The following is a 17,786-nucleotide window of genomic DNA, read 5'->3' on the forward strand; positions in this document are numbered from 1 at the left end:
CTGGTGCCTGGGGATGTGGTGTCTAGGGAAAATTTAACCCATCACTGAAGTGCAGCTGCTTCTGAAGTGGAACATGGCAGCTGTTTAACTGTGCACAGTAGCACAGAGGGTGGTTTAGGAGATGTGTGGGGACTCCTGTATTCAGGGGTGAATCTGGCTCAGCAGGATGCTGTGTTTCAGAGTGGAATGGGATAGGGCTCTAGGATTAACAGTGCTGCTTTTGCACACACATGCAAAAAAAGTGCCCGGGGCTCTGTGCTGATCACAGGGGGTTGGGAGCTATGTCCCAGCTGAAGGATGTTACCACCAGCCCACAGTGGGCTTTGGCACAGGGCCCAGAGGGAAGAGCACCACCTACTGCATCACTGGTTCCACTGTCCTGTAGCGCATGTCTACACCACAGCGGCAAGCAAGTGTCCCGGCCTGGGTAGACAGACTGTTACCTGCACAAAATTCTCTGTTACTCGCACACTCTAGGGACACCCTCCTTTACCCAGTTCTAGGGCTCAAGGTGTAACCCTCTTAATTTAGACACCCACTCTTACCCAATTCCTAGGGCTCAGGGCAAACTCTTTGCGGGTCTGCAGAACCTTTTACCAGTGAAAGAGCCTTACACAGTAATATCCTTATCCTCTATTTATTAACAATTACCAAGCAGAATACACATGCTAAGCGTACAGTGCTATGCTCACCGATCCTGATCAGGCAGGCAGACTTTCCCTGTTGGCCAGACAAGGTCAGTCTCGTCTGGGTTCTGGTTGTTGCATGTCACAGTCGTGCAGAGGATTCTTAGCAGCTCTGATCTTAGGCTGTGTCTTGGAGGTGAGTTTTTCTTCTTCCAGGTCTTTCCTTCTTCTTATTCTTCTGTTCCTTCTGCTGGTCTCCTTCTTGGACCCCAGTTTACATAGTGAAACTTGAGTCCTCCTTAGCTATACCTTAACCAATCATTTTACTAACCAATCCTAAAATATTGTAACAAAATTCTCTAACCAATCCTACCCCACCACCTTAATTGATTTATACCTAGCAAAATTAATTATGTAACAGACAGAAACAATCAAAGAACCAGACAGATCATACAGGCAAACAAGAGAGCAGTGGTGACCATAAAGATAAAACAATAATGAAATGAGGATTTCACAGCCACAACTATCGATAAATGATTTCTTGCCAGACAGGATGCTGTCACACTAAGTTTTCTTTAACCATCTTAAGATCCGTTTCTTTAGTTGGTGATAGTGGGTGCTATTAGGATGGGGTCTCCTTCTTAACAGCCTGATATTACATTGGTTTAATTTAGATGGGTTGTGCAGCTGTGACCTCCTGCTTCTTAGCTAATGGCTGCTGCTCTGTTAATATGGCTGCAGACAAAGGCCTTAGGCCTTACTATATGGCTACAGGAAAAGGCCTTGTCCTTACATCTCGCGCTAGCAGGGTTCCAGCTAGTGCGCCAGAAATAGCATGTGGCTGTTGTGGCACCTGCCACCTGACTCCTGGGTGGGGCCACACAGCTATTTTTAGTGTGATGGCATGAGCCCCACTAATACAAGTCTGTACTGCCTATCCAGTGAGGCCTTGAGCAGGCCCAAACCTGCCTAGTGTGGATGAGCTCCCAGCCCAAGGAGGGGTGGCACAGGCTAGACAGGGGAGGGAGGAGCATTCAGCTCTGCCCACCTCCCATTTGTGGCTGATTTGCCTTACTGGTGACGTTAACATTGACATGAGACCCTGGGCTGAGAGCTGGATGCTCTGTATAATCAGGTGTCCCTAATTAGCCAGCACATTAGCACAGCCCGTCGAGCAGCAGCTCACTGCGCATTGGAGGGCTTGGAGCAGCGCTCAGAGCTTATGTCCCAATTAGGGCTGAGTGGGGCTTTGATGTGTCTGAAGGGCCAGAGCCCAGGTGCAGAGAACAGAGGGGACAGCGTTTGCAATCCAAAGGATGGAGAAGCATGTGAAGTGCCCGGGTTTGAGTGAGGAAGCGGTTCCAGTTAACCAGCAGCTAAGATGCAGGGGCAGCAGTGCGGGACTTGGGAATAGCTCTGGGGACTGGCTGGCACGGAGCCTGATTAGGAGCACACGCAAAAGCCAGGGAAAAAGAGAGGAGCTGAGCAGGTGGGGATGGCTCCCCAAGCTGAGACCTGAAGGGCTCTCCAAGGCGATCCAGGACTGGTGTAGTATTGAGGTGCATTGGCTTGCCCCCAGAGTGCCCAGTTCCCCCTGCTGGCCAGCCTGTGGCGCTGCCGAAGCAAATAATCCCAGCAGCCAAGAACCAGGTCTGAGGATCCTGACAGCATGCAGGTCTCACTGGTGCTGCCACACCCCTGGCGTAGTGGCACTATACACACCTGTGCTGCTCTGGCCGTTCTCCCTCCCTGGGAAGTGGGGTTCCTGGTGCATGCTCAGTGCGGCAGAACAGTGACTCCCCTAGCTGCTGCACCTCTAGGGCCACATGGAGCTGGTCACAGATGCAGGGATTGGGGGATACTGCCCCCATGACTAGGGGTATCCTGTGATTTGACTCTCCTCTGCCACGTGAGGCAGTGGGAAGCAGATGCCTCCTGGGAGAGAAGCAGCAACTTTCTCCTGCCAGCACCGCCTGCTGGACTCTTCCTGCAACAGCCTTTGGGGAGGGGAGTTCAGGGGGCGCCTGAGTGGAGGAAGGAAACAGCCTCCAGCCCCTGGCTCTGTGGTGGGGCCAGGCTGCAGCAAGGGACAGGAAGCTGCAAGCAACATGCACGTATGGGAGCGGACTGGGGGGCAGAGGCCCCCTTCCTCCTGCCCCCGTAATGACATTGTGCAGTGTTCGATTCTGAACCCTCCCCACTGCTTCCACTGGGGCTTCTGCTGCCCATGGCTGGAGACGGGAGGGGACTTGGAGCTCTTGCGCTCAAAGCTGGACTGGGTTGGTGGCTCCGGTGGGGAGATGAACGTCTCCCTCTGTCCCTGAATCTGCCTGTGTGTGGGGCTGGTACAGGCCAGGGGAGGGTGGAAGAAGGTGGCTGTGATCTGAGCAGGACTGGAGATCCCACCATACCTCTGCTTGCTGAGTCCTGAGTACAACGCCATAGGGCCACTGCCACTGTCACTGCCCATTGCCATCCGGCCTGGCTTATGCAAACAGACGTCGTCACACTCTTCCCCTCACTTCCCCACCCTCGCTGCCCCCTCACACCCCTCCTGCTACGCCCCAGCGCTTGTCAGTCATGGTGCTGTCAGGGCCCATCAGCTCAGCGGCAGATGGATTGTCATGTCGGCGTTGCCCTACTTTTCAGGGCTGATGCAAAGAGACAAGGTGAACAGAGCTGCATACGTTGCGTTTCCACTCGCTCTGTGAATCACCCCAGAACGGGGATGGGCGGGGATGCTGGCCTTCTCTGTGCCTCCCCCCACCCAGGGCATTACCCAGCCACACTGGGATCCACCCTCCCCGCACACACCCCCATCAGTGCTGGCCCAGTCGTGGCAGCTATTAGACGGCACAGAGATAACGCTGAAAACATAGGATCAGCCACAGCAGATCAGATCAGGTTTCTGGGCAATCTGGTCCATCCCAGGACCTTCGCCCCATGCGATTCCAGGCCTGCTGAGGTGATGACCCCAATGCTTACAGGCCATGTGCTGGGCTATGGAAGAAGGGTGCTGGTAGTGCCCAGGTGCTGTGCCGAGCGATAAGAACATAAGAACGGCCGTACCGGGTCAGACCAAAGGTCCATCTAGCCCAGTATCTGTCTACCGACAGTGGCCAATGCCAGGTGCCCCAGAGGGAGTGAATCTAACAGGCAATGATCAAGTGATCTCTCTCCTGCCATCCATCTCCATCCTCTGACGAACAGAGGCTAGGGACACCATTCTTACCCATTCTGGCTAATAGCCATTTATGGACTTAGCCCCCATGAATTTATCCAGTCCCCTTTTAAACATTGTTATAGTCCTAGCCTTCACAACCTCCTCAGGTAAGGAGTTCCACAAGTTGACTGTGCGCTGCATGAAGAAGAACTTCCTTTTATTTGTTTTAAACCTGCTGCCTATTAATTTCATTTGGTGACCCCTAGTTCTTGTATTATGGGAATAAGTAAATAACTTTTCCTTATCCACTTTCTCAACATCACACATGATTTTATATACCTCTATCATGTCCCCCCTTAGTCTTCTCTTTTCCAAGCTGAAGAGTCCTAGCCTCTTTAATCTTTCCTCGTATGGGACCCTCTCTAAACCCCTAATCATTTTAGTTGCCCTTTTCTGAACCTTTTCTAGTGCTAGAATATCTTTTTTGAGGTGAGGAGACCACATCTGTACACAGTATTCGAGATGTGGGCGTACCATGGATTTATATAAGGGCAATAATATATTCTCAGTCTTATTCTCTATCCCCTTTTTAATGATTCCTAACATCCTGTTTGCTTTTTTGACCGCCTCTGCACACTGCGTGGACATCTTCAGAGAACTATCCACGATGACGCCAAGATCTTTTTCCTGACTCGTTGTAGCTAAATTAGCCCCCATCATGTTGTATGTATAGTTGGGGTTATTTTTTCCAATGTGCATTACTTTACATTTATCCACATTAAATTTCATTTGCCATTTTGTTGCCCAATCACTTAGTTTTGTGAGATCTTTTTGAAGTTCTTCACAATCTGCTTTGGTCTTAACTATCTTGAGCAGTTTAGTATCATCTGCAAACTTTGCCACCTCACTGTTTACCCCTTTCTCCAGATCATTTATGAATAAATTGAATAGGATTGGTCCGAGGACTGACCCTTAGGGAACACCGCTAGTTACCCCTCTCCATTCTGAGAATTTACCATTAATTCCTACCCTTTGTTCCCTGTCCTTTAACCAGTTCTCAATCCATGAAAGGACCTTCCCTTTTATCCCATGACAGCTTAATTTACGTAAGAGCCTTTGGTGAGGGACCTTGTCAAATGCTTTCTGGAAATCCAAGTACACTATGTCCACCGGATCCCCCTTGTCCACATGTTTGTTGACCCCTTCAAAGAATTCTAATAGATTAGTAAGACACGATTTCCCTTTACAGAAACCATGTTGACTATTGCTCAAGAGTTTATGTTTTTCTATGTGTCTGACAATTTTATTCTTTACTATTGTTTCAACTAATATGCCCGGTACCAACGTTAGACTTACCGGTCTGTAATTGCCGGGATCACCCCTAGAGCCCTTTTTAAATATTGGCGTTACATTAGCTAACTTCCAGTCATTGGGTACCGAAGCCGATTTAAAGGACAGGTTACAAACCTTAGTTAATAGTTCCGCAACTTCACATTTGAGTTCTTTCAGAACTCTTGGGTGAATGCCATCTGGTCCCGGTGACTTGTTAATGTTGAGTTTATCAATTAATTCCAAAACCTCCTCTAGTGACACTTCAATCTGTGACAGTTCCTCAGATTTGTCACCTACAAAAGCCAGTTCAGGTTTGGGAATCTCCCTAATATCCTTAGTCGTGAAGACTGAAGCAAAGAATCCGTTTAGTTTCTCCGCAATGACTTTATCGTCTTTAAGCGCTCCTTTTGTATTTCGATCATCAAGGGGCCCCACTGGTTGTTTAGCAGGCTTCCTGCTTCTGATTTACTTAAAAAACATTTTGTTATTACCTTTGGAGTTTTTGGCTAGCTGTTCTTCAAACTCCTCAGATTGCTCAGATGGCTGAACAAGAACAGCCTCTGTTGGCTGGGAACCCTAGCAAGGGGATGAGCCAGGTGGGCAGGTGCAGGGGCTCTCACTGCTGGGTGCACAGGGCCTGGTACCTGTGCTGTGGACCATGATCTCATGTTCTGTGTCATTGGCTATTCATGGTGCTGACATGCTGCCCCTCCCCAGCCAGGGTCACCCTGACATCGGTACATGTCACACATCCCTGCACTGGCATGGCTGATGGGGCATGCCCAGGAAGGAGCCTTCACTCCCTGGCAGTGCATAGCATGCTGGGAGCCTGACAATAAGGCCTCTGAATTGGGCCCATAGCATTGCAGATGCAGGCAGCTACAGAGGCATTTCAGACAGTAGCCGGCAGCCTAGGTGAATCTAGGTAGTGTGACATCTAGGCTGAGGCCTGAGAACCCCCATCATTATATCTCAGCTCCTGTCACTACAGAGATCCACACGCATACCAGATCCTTTCTTGAACCTCAGCTGTTCTTTGCCTCAGTAATGCCATACAGCAGTGAGTTCCACAGCTCAATTCCACATTACAGAAATGCCTTTCCTTTTAGTCACTGTAAGCTTGTTGCCTTTTACCAGTCACTATTCCACTTCTAACCATCCCCAGTTCTGCCAAGCACCTTAATACAGACCTGCATGATCCCTTATTCCATTTCTATCCCCTGGTCTGCAGATCTGCCAGTGCCCCTCATTCCTGGCATGCAGTATCCCTGAGCAGGCACAGTCACGAACCAGGATGGGGCGGTCATGCCTAGTGGTCAGAGCAGGAGCTGGAGCCAGGCCACACCTGCTCCTGCTGGGCTGAGATGAGGAGGACGGCGTCAGAAGGTTTTTATGAAGAGACATCAAACCAACCAAGCAAAGTTCAAGGGGAGGAGCTTATTTTTCCCAGAGCCCCACCCATGCAGCTCCCCCGGCCAGGTGCAGAGCCGTGACAAACTCCACCAATGGGGCTGAATCCAGAAGCGCTGGATGATGCTGTGGTTGCTTCTTCACAGCCGATTAACCCTTCGTGCAGGGCCCTTCCACCCGCCATCTCAACAAATCTCCCCACCACACAGACCTGACAGCAGCTGGGTCTATTGCCAGCTGTGCATCGCCCATAACCCATGCCACGTATTTCAGATCACATTCAGCAGCCCATCCATCCACCAGGAACTGGCACGGATAGATGGGGTGGGGGCACAGATCCTCCATTCCACCCTAGCCTCCTCCTCTTGCAGTCTCATGCCCTGAGCTCCCCTCCCAGCTTGTAAGACATGATTTGACTCTGGCTGTGCTCCCCAGCGATTCCCACCTGCCAAGCCAAGGCACTGAGCCCGGTTTCAGTGCAGGGACAATTATTCACCTGGACTGGAGTTTTCAGCAGGAAGGCTGTGGCACATTGCAAATCCCATTAACGACTTCCAGCATCACTCACTTCTGAGAGCAAAAAGCACCAGCTCCCAGGAGTGGGAAGGAGCTGGGGGAGGTTTCTTTCAGCTAATCCGCTTTGCTCTCTTTGGGGTGGAATATCCAGGGCATGCTGGCGGATTGAAGCTGCCCAGGAAAGGCAGCAGAGCATCCGCTCTGCCACGTCCCCAGAGGCTTGTCTTTCTGACCTCCACTTTCCAAGCAGAGCTGGTTCCATTTGATCAGCTGTAAATGCAGCTTCGAGGGGGCTCCTGGTGCACGGAGCCTGCGGCACGGTGCACCCAGGATTGAATCTGTCAAAGGAGGCCCCTGCTTGCTGCTGGCTCAGAGATACAGATGAAGAATTTTTCTCTTACTCCCATCGGGATGGAGGGGGAGGAGGCTTTGCTCCTCCCCCTTTCAGAGGGCAAAAATCTGCCCCCCCCCTTCATATTGGCATTGATGCCTCATGCATGATACCATGGCACATGTCAGGGCAGGTGGGCTTTGGCCTGATGAGGGGCCACACTGGGAAGGCATAACATGGCACACATTGTGCCCATACCTTGGGCTCCATCTCGATCCCAGCAGCCAGCCTCGCTGCCCGGGGGTGTTTAGCCTGCACCTCTGTGTTCAGCCAAGGGCTGCATTTGGACCAGACGCTCCTATCCTGAACTACAGCACCCTCTGCAATTCCGGTCCTGAGGCCCAAATAGCTCTGCCAAGGCCCCTCAATCCCAACCCACAGCCCATCCTGCTGCTCCAGCCCCGGGGCCTCCCCCAACAGCTCTGCCAATGCCCCATAAGCCTGACCCACAGCCCCCTGCTAGTCCAGTGCTCAGCGTCTCCAGGACACCCTTCAGAACACCAGCGGCATGGACCTGCTCATGGGGGCTCGGGGAGGAGGTGGGGCAGGGGTGAGCTGCTTCACTTCGCCCGTCTCCCAGGCTTGTGGTGCCAATCAGCTTAGGTGCCGCAAGCCTGGGAGGCGGGAGAAGGGACGCAGCGACAGCGTGCTTGGGGTGGAGGCGGAGCAGGGGTGAGCTGGGGCGGGGGGTGCCTCAGGGTGGGGAGCTGCCGCAGGGGGGGCACCTCAGGGCAGGGGCTCGGGGACAGGGGAGGGCGCAAAGTGGAAGTTTCGCCTAGGGCATGAAACATCCTTGCACCAGCCCTGCGCACAGCTCAACTGGCTATGAGCACAGCTTCCCTGCCCTAGCACATTACACAGCCTGTCACTCACCGCTAGGGGTCCTCCCCCAGCCACTCTGGGAATTAGCTCTTTCCAGGGCCAGCGCCCCCTTCTGCCGCTCACTGCGTGTCCTGCTACTTCTCTCTCCCTCTCTGTGACTCCGGGTGCTCTTCCTTCAGGGCTTGGCCCTCCGGCCAGGTCACTGTAGTCTTTTCCTCCTTCCAGGGAACCAAAGTCTATCCTTGCAAATTGTCTCAGGCAGTCTTCTCATTCGCTGCCTGGCCGGTGCCACTTCCCCAGTGGCTGGTAGGGGAACCCAGCCCTGCCCTCTACTCCCAGTTCCAGGTCAGAGACCCTCTAATCAGCAGCCAGGGTTTGCACTATCTTAACCTGCTGCCATTCCCTTGAGCCTTTTCCTACACTCTCTCCCCTAGGTCTCCTCCCTTCCCGCTCTAATGTTCAGAGAGTGGCTACAAGCTCCCTCCCTGCATCCCCCTTCCTTGGCCTGCATGCTGACGCTATCTTAGCCCTGCCTCCCTGTTCCTTCTCAGCCGGGCTCCATCATCAGTCAGGGGTTTCTTAGGCCACCTTATTCCACTCAAGCTATGGTCTATCTGGCTAATCGGTCCCAATAAATCCATTTTACTCTGTATAAAGCTTATACAAGGTAAACTCATAAATTGTCCGCCCTCTATAACACAGATAGAGAGATATGCACAGCTGTTTGCTCCCCCAGGTGTTAATCACTTACTCTGGGTTTATTAATAAACAAAAAATATTTTATTAAGTGTAAAAAAGTAGGATTTAAGGTTTCAAGTAAAAACAGATAGAACAAAGTACGTCATCAAGCAAAAACATGCAAATCTAAGAAACTGATTACAGGTAAAAATCTCACCCTCAGAGATGGTCCAATAAGCTTCTTTCACAGACTAGACTCCTTCCTAGTCTGGGCCCAATCCTTTCCCCGGTACAGTCCTTGTTAGTTCCAGCAAACATCTCAGGAGGTAAGCAGGGGTTCTCTCATGATTGGCCCGTTTTTGTCCTATTCCACCTCCTTTTATGGCATTGGCACAAGGCAGGAATCTTTTGTCTCTCTGGGTCCCCACCCCTCCTTCTAAATGGAAAAGTATCAGATTTAAGATGGATTCCAGTACCAGGTGACATGGTCACATGTCACTGTAAGACCCCTAGTCTCCATTCCCCATGGGCTGGCCCACATGTACACAGGAAGGCTTTCAAGTAACTAGGGCCATTTACAACTGATTGTTTCTGGAGCACCCTTAATGGCCCCCATTTAATATATTTACATCAGTAATACAAGTTTATATCTTATTCTCCTAACTCCAGACATAGAAATAATACATGCAAACAAATAGGATGAACAGTCAGTAGATTATAAGCTTTGTGATGATACCTTACAAGAGACCTTTTGCATGAAGCATATTCCAGTTACATCATATTCACATTCATAAGCATATTTTCATAAAGCATATGAAGTGCAATGTCACAGGGGCAATGGCCCTTCAGCGGCCAGCTGTGCCGTGAGGGCAGCATCAAGGGGGAGGGGGATGGTCTCACAGCCACTGAAGACTTCTCCATACAGCAACTCCACAGTACCCCCCACACACACATACACTCTGAGCCACTCAGAAGGACGCTTCCTTTCTGCTCCTACCAGGGCCTGTGGCTGGGCTGAACTCCTTCTCCGTCCCTGTTCCTGTATGTAACTGCCTGCCATTAAATGTCACCTGAAAGGTCACCTGCTAGAGGTGTATAAATAGAGTGCGCGCCATGGTAATGGAGCAACTAGCCTTTAAAGAGCAGGCTGCGGGCCAGAGCCCCTTCAAAGCCACGTTTCCCTGGGTGGTGTGGAGCTGCTTGGCCTGGCAGGCACCTGTTTCCCTTCCCTCCCCCCGCCCCCCCGGTGGGCTCTTTCCTGGGAGCGGGTTGCTCAGCTGGTGCCGTTACGCTAGGCCGGTCGCTTTCACACCGAGGTTCCTGATCTAGCCCCATGCTGCTAGGGTTGGGTTCCCGCTGCACCAGGGGATGCTAGGCTCTGTGACTCCCCGACCTGTAGGCCAGAGCCCCTGCCCAGCCCGTTAGGACAGGGGCAGCTCCAGGAACAGGGAAAGGGGGGTGGGCAGGGGCTGAGCTAGCAGAGGGAGCTGCTCTGTGGATCTGCCTGGCTATCCGAGGTGCTGCTGAAGATCAGCTGCCTCACCACACTCTGGCCCCCAGTGCCCTTGCCTACAGCACACCTGGGAGTGCTCCTGCACCTGCTGCCTGCTTGGGGCTTGGGTGTGCCTGCTTCCCACACTGGGCTCTGCAGCATGTCTGTGGCTGTGCGGCTGGTTGGGTGCCTGGTGGAGGAGCAGATCCCTGGGGAGACCAGGAGCAGGCCAATACACCAAGCAGGAGCATTTGCTGGTGGGGCCAGCCCCACTTTCCACTCTTTGGCCCACCAGCAATAGTGTGTGTGTGTGTGTGTGTGTGTACAGCAGGGTAGGGAGCAAGGGGATGCTAATTTCAGTCTGGAACCTGCCTCTTTGCAGGTTTTTTCTTTTCTTTATGGGGCTGGGCCAATGTCACACCCACTACTCAAACAGGGTCTCCAGCAGATGGTGTTTAGTGGGGGAAAACACTGGAAAAAGCACATCTGTCCTGCCTGGATGATGTCAGGGTGGCTAGTGCAGATTGAATTCAGGGCTTGGGCATTCCCACGTGCGATCCCTGCATGTGTGAGCTTGGTGCATGTTGCTGGTGCAGGCCTCACAGGGCACAGTGGATGCTTCCAGAAAGAGCTTTGGGGCATCGTGGCAAGTGAGCAAACTTCGTGAATTGCTCCACAAGTAGCATCGCCCTCTGCTGGCCATGGAGAGAATTGGGACAGACCAGAGATGGAGTGAGCCTGGGGCACATGGTGGCCGACAAGGAGAAAGAGAACCTCAGAGGGTGGGGTGTGAGCGCCTCGGGAACTGTCAGCACAAGGTGAGGATAAAACTATGGGAAGCTGAACCAAGGGCTCTCCCCATCCCCATCCCGAGCAAGGGGGCCCTTCCTCTGGGATGCCCATTATACATGGACTGGCCTGTGCCTCAGTTTCCCCCCCACTGTCCCTTGGGAAGGTGATTCTGACCTGCCTCCCAGGGGTTGGGAGGATGAATCTCTTGATTTATGATGAAAGGGGTGATTCATAAGCACAGAGGCAGCCGCTTTGCCAGCATAGCAGGGCCCTGGCCAACTCAGAGGCTGGACAATAAGCCACGTACATGTCTTGGAGCCCATTCTCCTGCATGCTGGGCTCCCAGCACCACCTTAGGCGGAACTTGCCACTCCTCCTAGTGCATACAACAGCCAAGCAGAGGTGCTCCCCTGCCCCAACCTCTGTAGGCTCTGGGGGCTGACCTGGGCTGTGGCATGCAATTACTCTGCCAGGGGGCCTCTCCCCATGCCTGGGGCACCGCTGGCAGGGCAGCTCAGCTCCCCTTCCCAGTGCCCAGACCTGGGATACTTAGGGCTGTGCTGGCAGGTTGCCAGGGACCTGGGATGAAGTGAAGCGGCTGCTAACACCAGCAGTGCAGTATTTGCTGGGAAGGGGCAGATGAGCAGCTCATCCTGGTAGTTTGATTGCACCTGCAGCTGCTCAACTTTGTCCTCCCCCTAGTTCCAGGGAGAAGGTGGCCGAGGTCTGTCAGCATTGTGGTCAGCTCCTTCTGGACAGTGGACACCTGATAACCCAATGAAGTCTTCAGTCCCCTGGGGGCTGCCAATCCAGCACCACTTCCTGCACTAGACCACCCACAAGAGGCAAACAGAGGAGGCTGCACCCAGCATGTGCCACCTAGATACCCACGGCGGTCTGCTCCCTGCTGCTGTGCTGAGTGTCGGCATCTAGGCTGCCCCACCTCCCCCAGTGCTGCAGCTGCAGCCACTGGCTGGGTGCGTGGCATCCCCTCTGCGCAGAGATGCCAGGAGCGAGCGCCAATCAGGCCACTTCCCCACAGAACAGGGGAAATATTTTGATCCTCTGTGATGTGATAAAAGGCACATCAGGGAGTAGCGGAATTAGCATAAGCTGTATTTATGTCACCCAGGGCTGGCATTAGCCTGCTGCAGCGGCATGAAGTCACCCCAGGTGCTGACATCTCCCCTAGCACCTCGGCCTCGATTGCAACAGCGCTGGCACCCTGCCACCTAGGACACCTAGAACTCACCCACGCCTTAGATAGGGTGGGGTAGATCTGGTAGCAGGGAACCCCAATCCAAGCCCTTCCAAATATTGAGGGGCTCAGACAGGGCCGGCTCTACTTATTTGGCCGCCCCAAGCAGTCATGCACGGGAGACGCCCTGGAGCCCCAGGAGCAGCGGACCTCCCGCTGGCTTGACTGGTGAGGGTCCGCTAGTCGCGCGGCTCGGCTGGACCTCCCGCAGCTGCGGACGGTTGGCTGGTCCAGCAGCTTCAGTTGATCTGCCGCAAGCACGCCTGCGGGAGGTCCAGCCGAGCCGCACGACCAGCGAACCGTCTGCAGTCATGCCTGCGGGAGGTCCACTGGACCGCGGGAGGAGTGCCCCCTCCGCAGTCATGCCTGCGGCAGGTCCGGTCGTCCCGGGGCTCCGGTGGACCTCCCGCAGGCATGACTGCAGCAGGTCCGCCGGCCCAATCTGTCACCCCTGCCGGCAAATGCCGCCCCACGCGCGTGCTTGTCGCGCTGGGGTCTGGAGCCGGCCCTGGGCTCAGAGGCTAATCCCCAGCTCTGGCCCCACTCCAGTGATCCTGCATTTGGGTCAGATCCAATTCCAGAGAGGGCAGTTTGGCAGGCCCTGCTCAGATGTGGCCCAAGGCAATGTTGGCTGATCTGGGGAGGTTCCCCCATTGGGGGCAGAGGGGAGTTGGGCTGCATCAGGTCTGATCCTGAGCCTCAGCCTGCAATTTTAACCTAGCACTGATCTGGATCTGAACCCAGGGGGCCAGTCCTGCTCTCAGGCCTTGGCTTCAGTCAGAGCAGAATTCAGGCCCCACCTCCCCCCTGCCCTCCTCAGCAATGCCAATATCAGCATTTGATTCACCCCACCGCTGAATTGGCCTGGAATTGGACTTTCCTCTTCAGTCCTAATGACCAAGGGAGAGAGAGGCTCCACTCCTGCCTCATTCCCCAGGGCTCTCACGGCCCCATTCAGTGAGGCATTGCAGCCCCTTCCCTGTGGGGTCTCGTAGCCCCCTACCGTGGGGTCACACAGTGAGCAGGGCCTGTGGCTCCTGATCCTGCTGGTCCAGCACCTGCCCCTTCAATCAGGGCAGCAGCAGGGGCCTCTGGCACTCAGCAAAGGGGACGGCAAGCTCTGGCTTCCTCTCCCCAAGCCCACAGTGCCTGTGCAACTGTTTGCATGGAGGGGGCTAAGCTTTGCTTGTTTCCACCAGTGAGCAGGCCTGTAGCCTGGCCCTGCTGCCCTTTCCAGCCAGGCAGCTCCTAGGTTTCAGCCCAGCAGACCACACTGGGAGGAGGCCATCTCACATGCAAGCTCAGAGTGCTCCAAGACCCGATGGGCAAGGGGATCCAAAAGCACCCTGACCACCTGTCTGCCCAAGCCCAATCCTTGGGTATTTGGATTCCACAGACAAAGCCTCTCTGAAGACCACAGAGGTCCAGGAAGGATCCTAGATAGCACAGTGATGGGTGTAGATTATATATGAGGGAAGGAAGCAGAAATCCAGGGTGCCAAAGAAAACAGCCTGGACTGGCATCCTCCCAATTTCTAATGGAGAGATATTGCACACGGGTCCTGCATGCCAGTGACCTTAAATGACAACCTCCACTGGCCCCATGCTCTGCTGGGTGTGGGTATGGCAGCCCCTATACCACACAACTAAACAGCAGAGCAAAGAAGACCCTTTTGCCAGATGGACGGATCAAAACCCAAGCTCCTCTGTCCAAGGGGAGAGCCCTTCCCAGCAGCAGAGAATGTCACTCATGGCAGCTGTCCTCAACAGGTGCCCAGAGACACATCACAGGGTTAGGGGCTGCCTATCTCCAATGCAAATCTGACAACAAAGAGGCAGCAAATGCATAGGCACCGACTCTGTGGGTGCTCCAGGGCTGGACATGCTTGACATGAATACATGAGTTGCAAGTTGGCAACTGAAGCAAGAACTTAAGGTCAAGAACTATTAGAGCTATTTGTGCAAAACCAATCATGTTATGTTCCATGAAAAATACGGAAAATGAGCAGAAAAGGAAACACCACCAGCTCAACTGATATAAAATTGTATAAGAATTGGAGGAAATGGCACGCCTTGGATCATGGCAGCCTGCCCAGGATTGTCTCTTTGGAATTGTGTGGGTAGAAGGCCTAGTAAACAAAGGCAAAGAACTGATAACACGATGGAATGGACTATAAATGGTTGCCTATGATTTCTGCAAATCGGAGTCTTTTATTGATCCAGAGCCCTGTGTGGATATAGATGTGGTTTTCACCGGCTCCCTGCATCTTATGATCAGAAAGAATCTCGACTGGCCATCGGGACCATTCTGACTTTTGGACTCTGGTATAGTATGTTTGGGGTGTGAATGTGGAGTGAGTAGGGTTTGTTTTGTAATCAATAAAGAGCATCTAGAGTATTATATACCAACATTGTGTCCGGTATCTGCCTGCTCCCCATCCCATAGAAAAACCTCTATTGTGGGTCTAACCATGCTGGGAGGGAGGGGGAGGAATGGGGCCGAGGACATGCTTGGGGGAAGGGGCAGGATGAGGCAGGGAGGGGGCAGAGCAGGGGCGGGAAGAGGTGGGGTAGGGTTGGGAGCTTGGAGGAAGCGGTGGAGTGGGGGCGAGCCTGGGGTGGAGTGTGTGTGTGTGTGGGGGGGGGGTCGAGCACCCCCTGAGTAGAGAGAAAGTCGGTGTCTATGAGCAAATGGCAATGCAAGAAACACTAGGCATGGGACAAATGGCAGCGGAAATCTGACAGCCCTGTGAGCTGGCGGCTGCTAGGGTTCACCTAATGCTCTGTTTAGAACAGAAAGGACAAACTGTCCTATGCCATATGCAGCTCAGACATGGACCTTCGATTATGATGGTTCTGCTCCACTTTACTACTCAGTGAAGGCACGTGAGTGGGCCTTGGGAGACCTGGGCTCTGCTACAGGTGCCATGTGTGAGGCTGTCAATGTGCCTTCATCTCTCCGGGCCTTGGTTCTCTATCTGCAAAGCTGGGACATTAACACTCCCTCTGTCTATTAGACTGCAGGATCTTCAGGATAGGGACTGTTAGTATGGCTATGTCTACTCTACAAACTTTGGGTATTAGCATAGTTAGTATTTCACTTGTGCACATGCATACTCGGCTCCTTGTGTGGGTGCTGCATGTACTCATCAGGAGAGCTTATATCGATGCCCAGTGCCATAATGTCATCTGTATCCCATAATTTTCCATGCCTTTTTTTCAAAATCCCACAAATTGGCATGGCCCACCTAACCATCCGCCATCTCTGACAGAAGCATGGAGCCTGCACAGCTCTGCACTATTGTCACAAATGTTGCAACACAGGATGTCTGATGCTCAGTTATTTGCAGAGCCTCAAGAAAAACTGAATCAGCAGGGAACATGACCAGTTCTTGGAGGACAGACTGCTGTGGGACATAGTGAGAATCAATTCAAGGTTGTGGGTGGGATTCGTGGAGCAGCCGCAGATTGTGGAGTGCCGCTTCTGAGCATCAGAGAAGAGCACTGATGGGTGGGATCCTGTTGTAATGCAAGTTTGGGATGGTGAACTGCAGCTGCAGAACTTTCAGATGCGCAAGGCCACATTCCTGGAACTGTGTGTCGAGCTTGCCCCAGCCATCCAGTGTAGGAGCAGCAAACTGAGAGCGGCACTGACAGTGGAGAAGCGAGTAGCGATCGCACTGTGGAAACTTGTAACGCCAAATTGCTACTGGTCAGTGGGAAATCATGTTGGAGCTGGAAAATCCACTGAGAGGGCTATTGTCATGGAATTGTACAGGGCCATTAATTGCACCAGCTATGCATGGCTGTGATGCTTGATGAGTCGGCAATGTGCAGGACATAGTAGATGGATTTGCAGCAATGAGGTTCCTGAACTGTGGTGGAGCAATAGATGGCACATGTATCCCTATTTTGGCACCAGAGCACCTTACTACAGAGCACATCAACAGAAAGGGCTACTTCTCTATGGTTATGCAAGCGCTGGTGGATCCCTGGGGATGCTTCACCAACATCAGTGTGGGCTGGCCAGCAAAGGTGCATGAACCTTGCATCTTTAAGAATACAGAGCTGTTCAGAAAGCTACAAGCAGGGACTTTCTTTCCCAACCAGCAGATTACCACTGGAAATGTTGAAAGACCAGCAGTGATCCTGGGGGATCCAGCCTACCCCTTGCTCAAGAAGCCAGACACTGACCCCCTTGACAGTATCAAGGAAAGATTCACCTACCTGCTCAGCAGTTGTAGAATAATAGTTGAATGTGCTTTTAGTAGACTGAAGGGACCGTGGCGCTGTTTACTCACAAGATTGGATCTCAGTGAGAAAAAACATCCCAATGTTACAGCTGTCTGCTGTGTCCTGCATACTATCTGTGAAGCAAAGGGGGAAAAATTGATGCCAGGGTGAAGGGCAGAGGTGGAGCAGCTGTTTGTTGAATTTGAACAGTCAGATACACAAGTTATCAGCAGTGCTCAGTATGGAGCTATACAGCTCATGCAGGCTTTGAAAGAGCACTTTAACAGTGAGCTACAGTAATGCATTGTGGTGGACTACCTGGCCCTGCAGTTTGGGGCCTGTTAGGAACAGTGTGGTGCTTGCTGTACATTTATGAATATCACTGCGAATGTTCTGTGACAAAACTCCAAGTCTATATTGGTAGGTCCCGCGCTTCCTGGCAGATTCAGTGGCCTCAGCAGCTCACTAAGGCCCTCAATATGATCTCCCTTTCCCGGTATGGCAGCAAAGGTTACAGTTTATTGAGCTATTTTCATCAGGCTGGTATGGGAGGTGGGAAGGTGGAATACCCACAGTCTCCATTGCTCCTTAGAGCTCCATAGGCACCATTTGGTCTCCTGCCTGGACCAAAGTCTGTTTCCCCTCTCTTAGGGATCTCTGTAGATCATGCTGGGGAGAAGGGGGAAACCCAGGCCCACCCTCTACTCCAGGTTCCAGCCCAGGACCCTAATGATAGCAGCTGTTAGCAGCTTCCCTCCTCCACTGACACTGCTTTGATTCCCTGGGCCAATTCCCTGTGCTCCCCTTTTCCAAGCTTCACCCTTACCTCAGGGCTCAGTAATGCTTCCTCACCTCCAGCTTCTTTCACCTGGGCTCCTCTTGAGAGAACTGGCAAGGAGAGCTTTTAAAGTTGTATAAGCGGGCCCTTAATTGGTTCCAGCTGTCTCCATTAGCCTAACAGCCTTAACTGACCCTTTGTCAGTTAACTGAGGTCAGGTGCCGGCATTAGCCTAATGACCTTAACTGGTTAAATTGGTCTTAGGTGTCTTGATTGGCCTGGAGTGGCCCTTGTTT

The sequence above is a fragment of the Mauremys mutica genome, chromosome 11, assembly GCF_020497125.1.
Source record: "Mauremys mutica isolate MM-2020 ecotype Southern chromosome 11, ASM2049712v1, whole genome shotgun sequence".
Taxonomy (NCBI): domain Eukaryota; kingdom Metazoa; phylum Chordata; order Testudines; family Geoemydidae; genus Mauremys; species Mauremys mutica.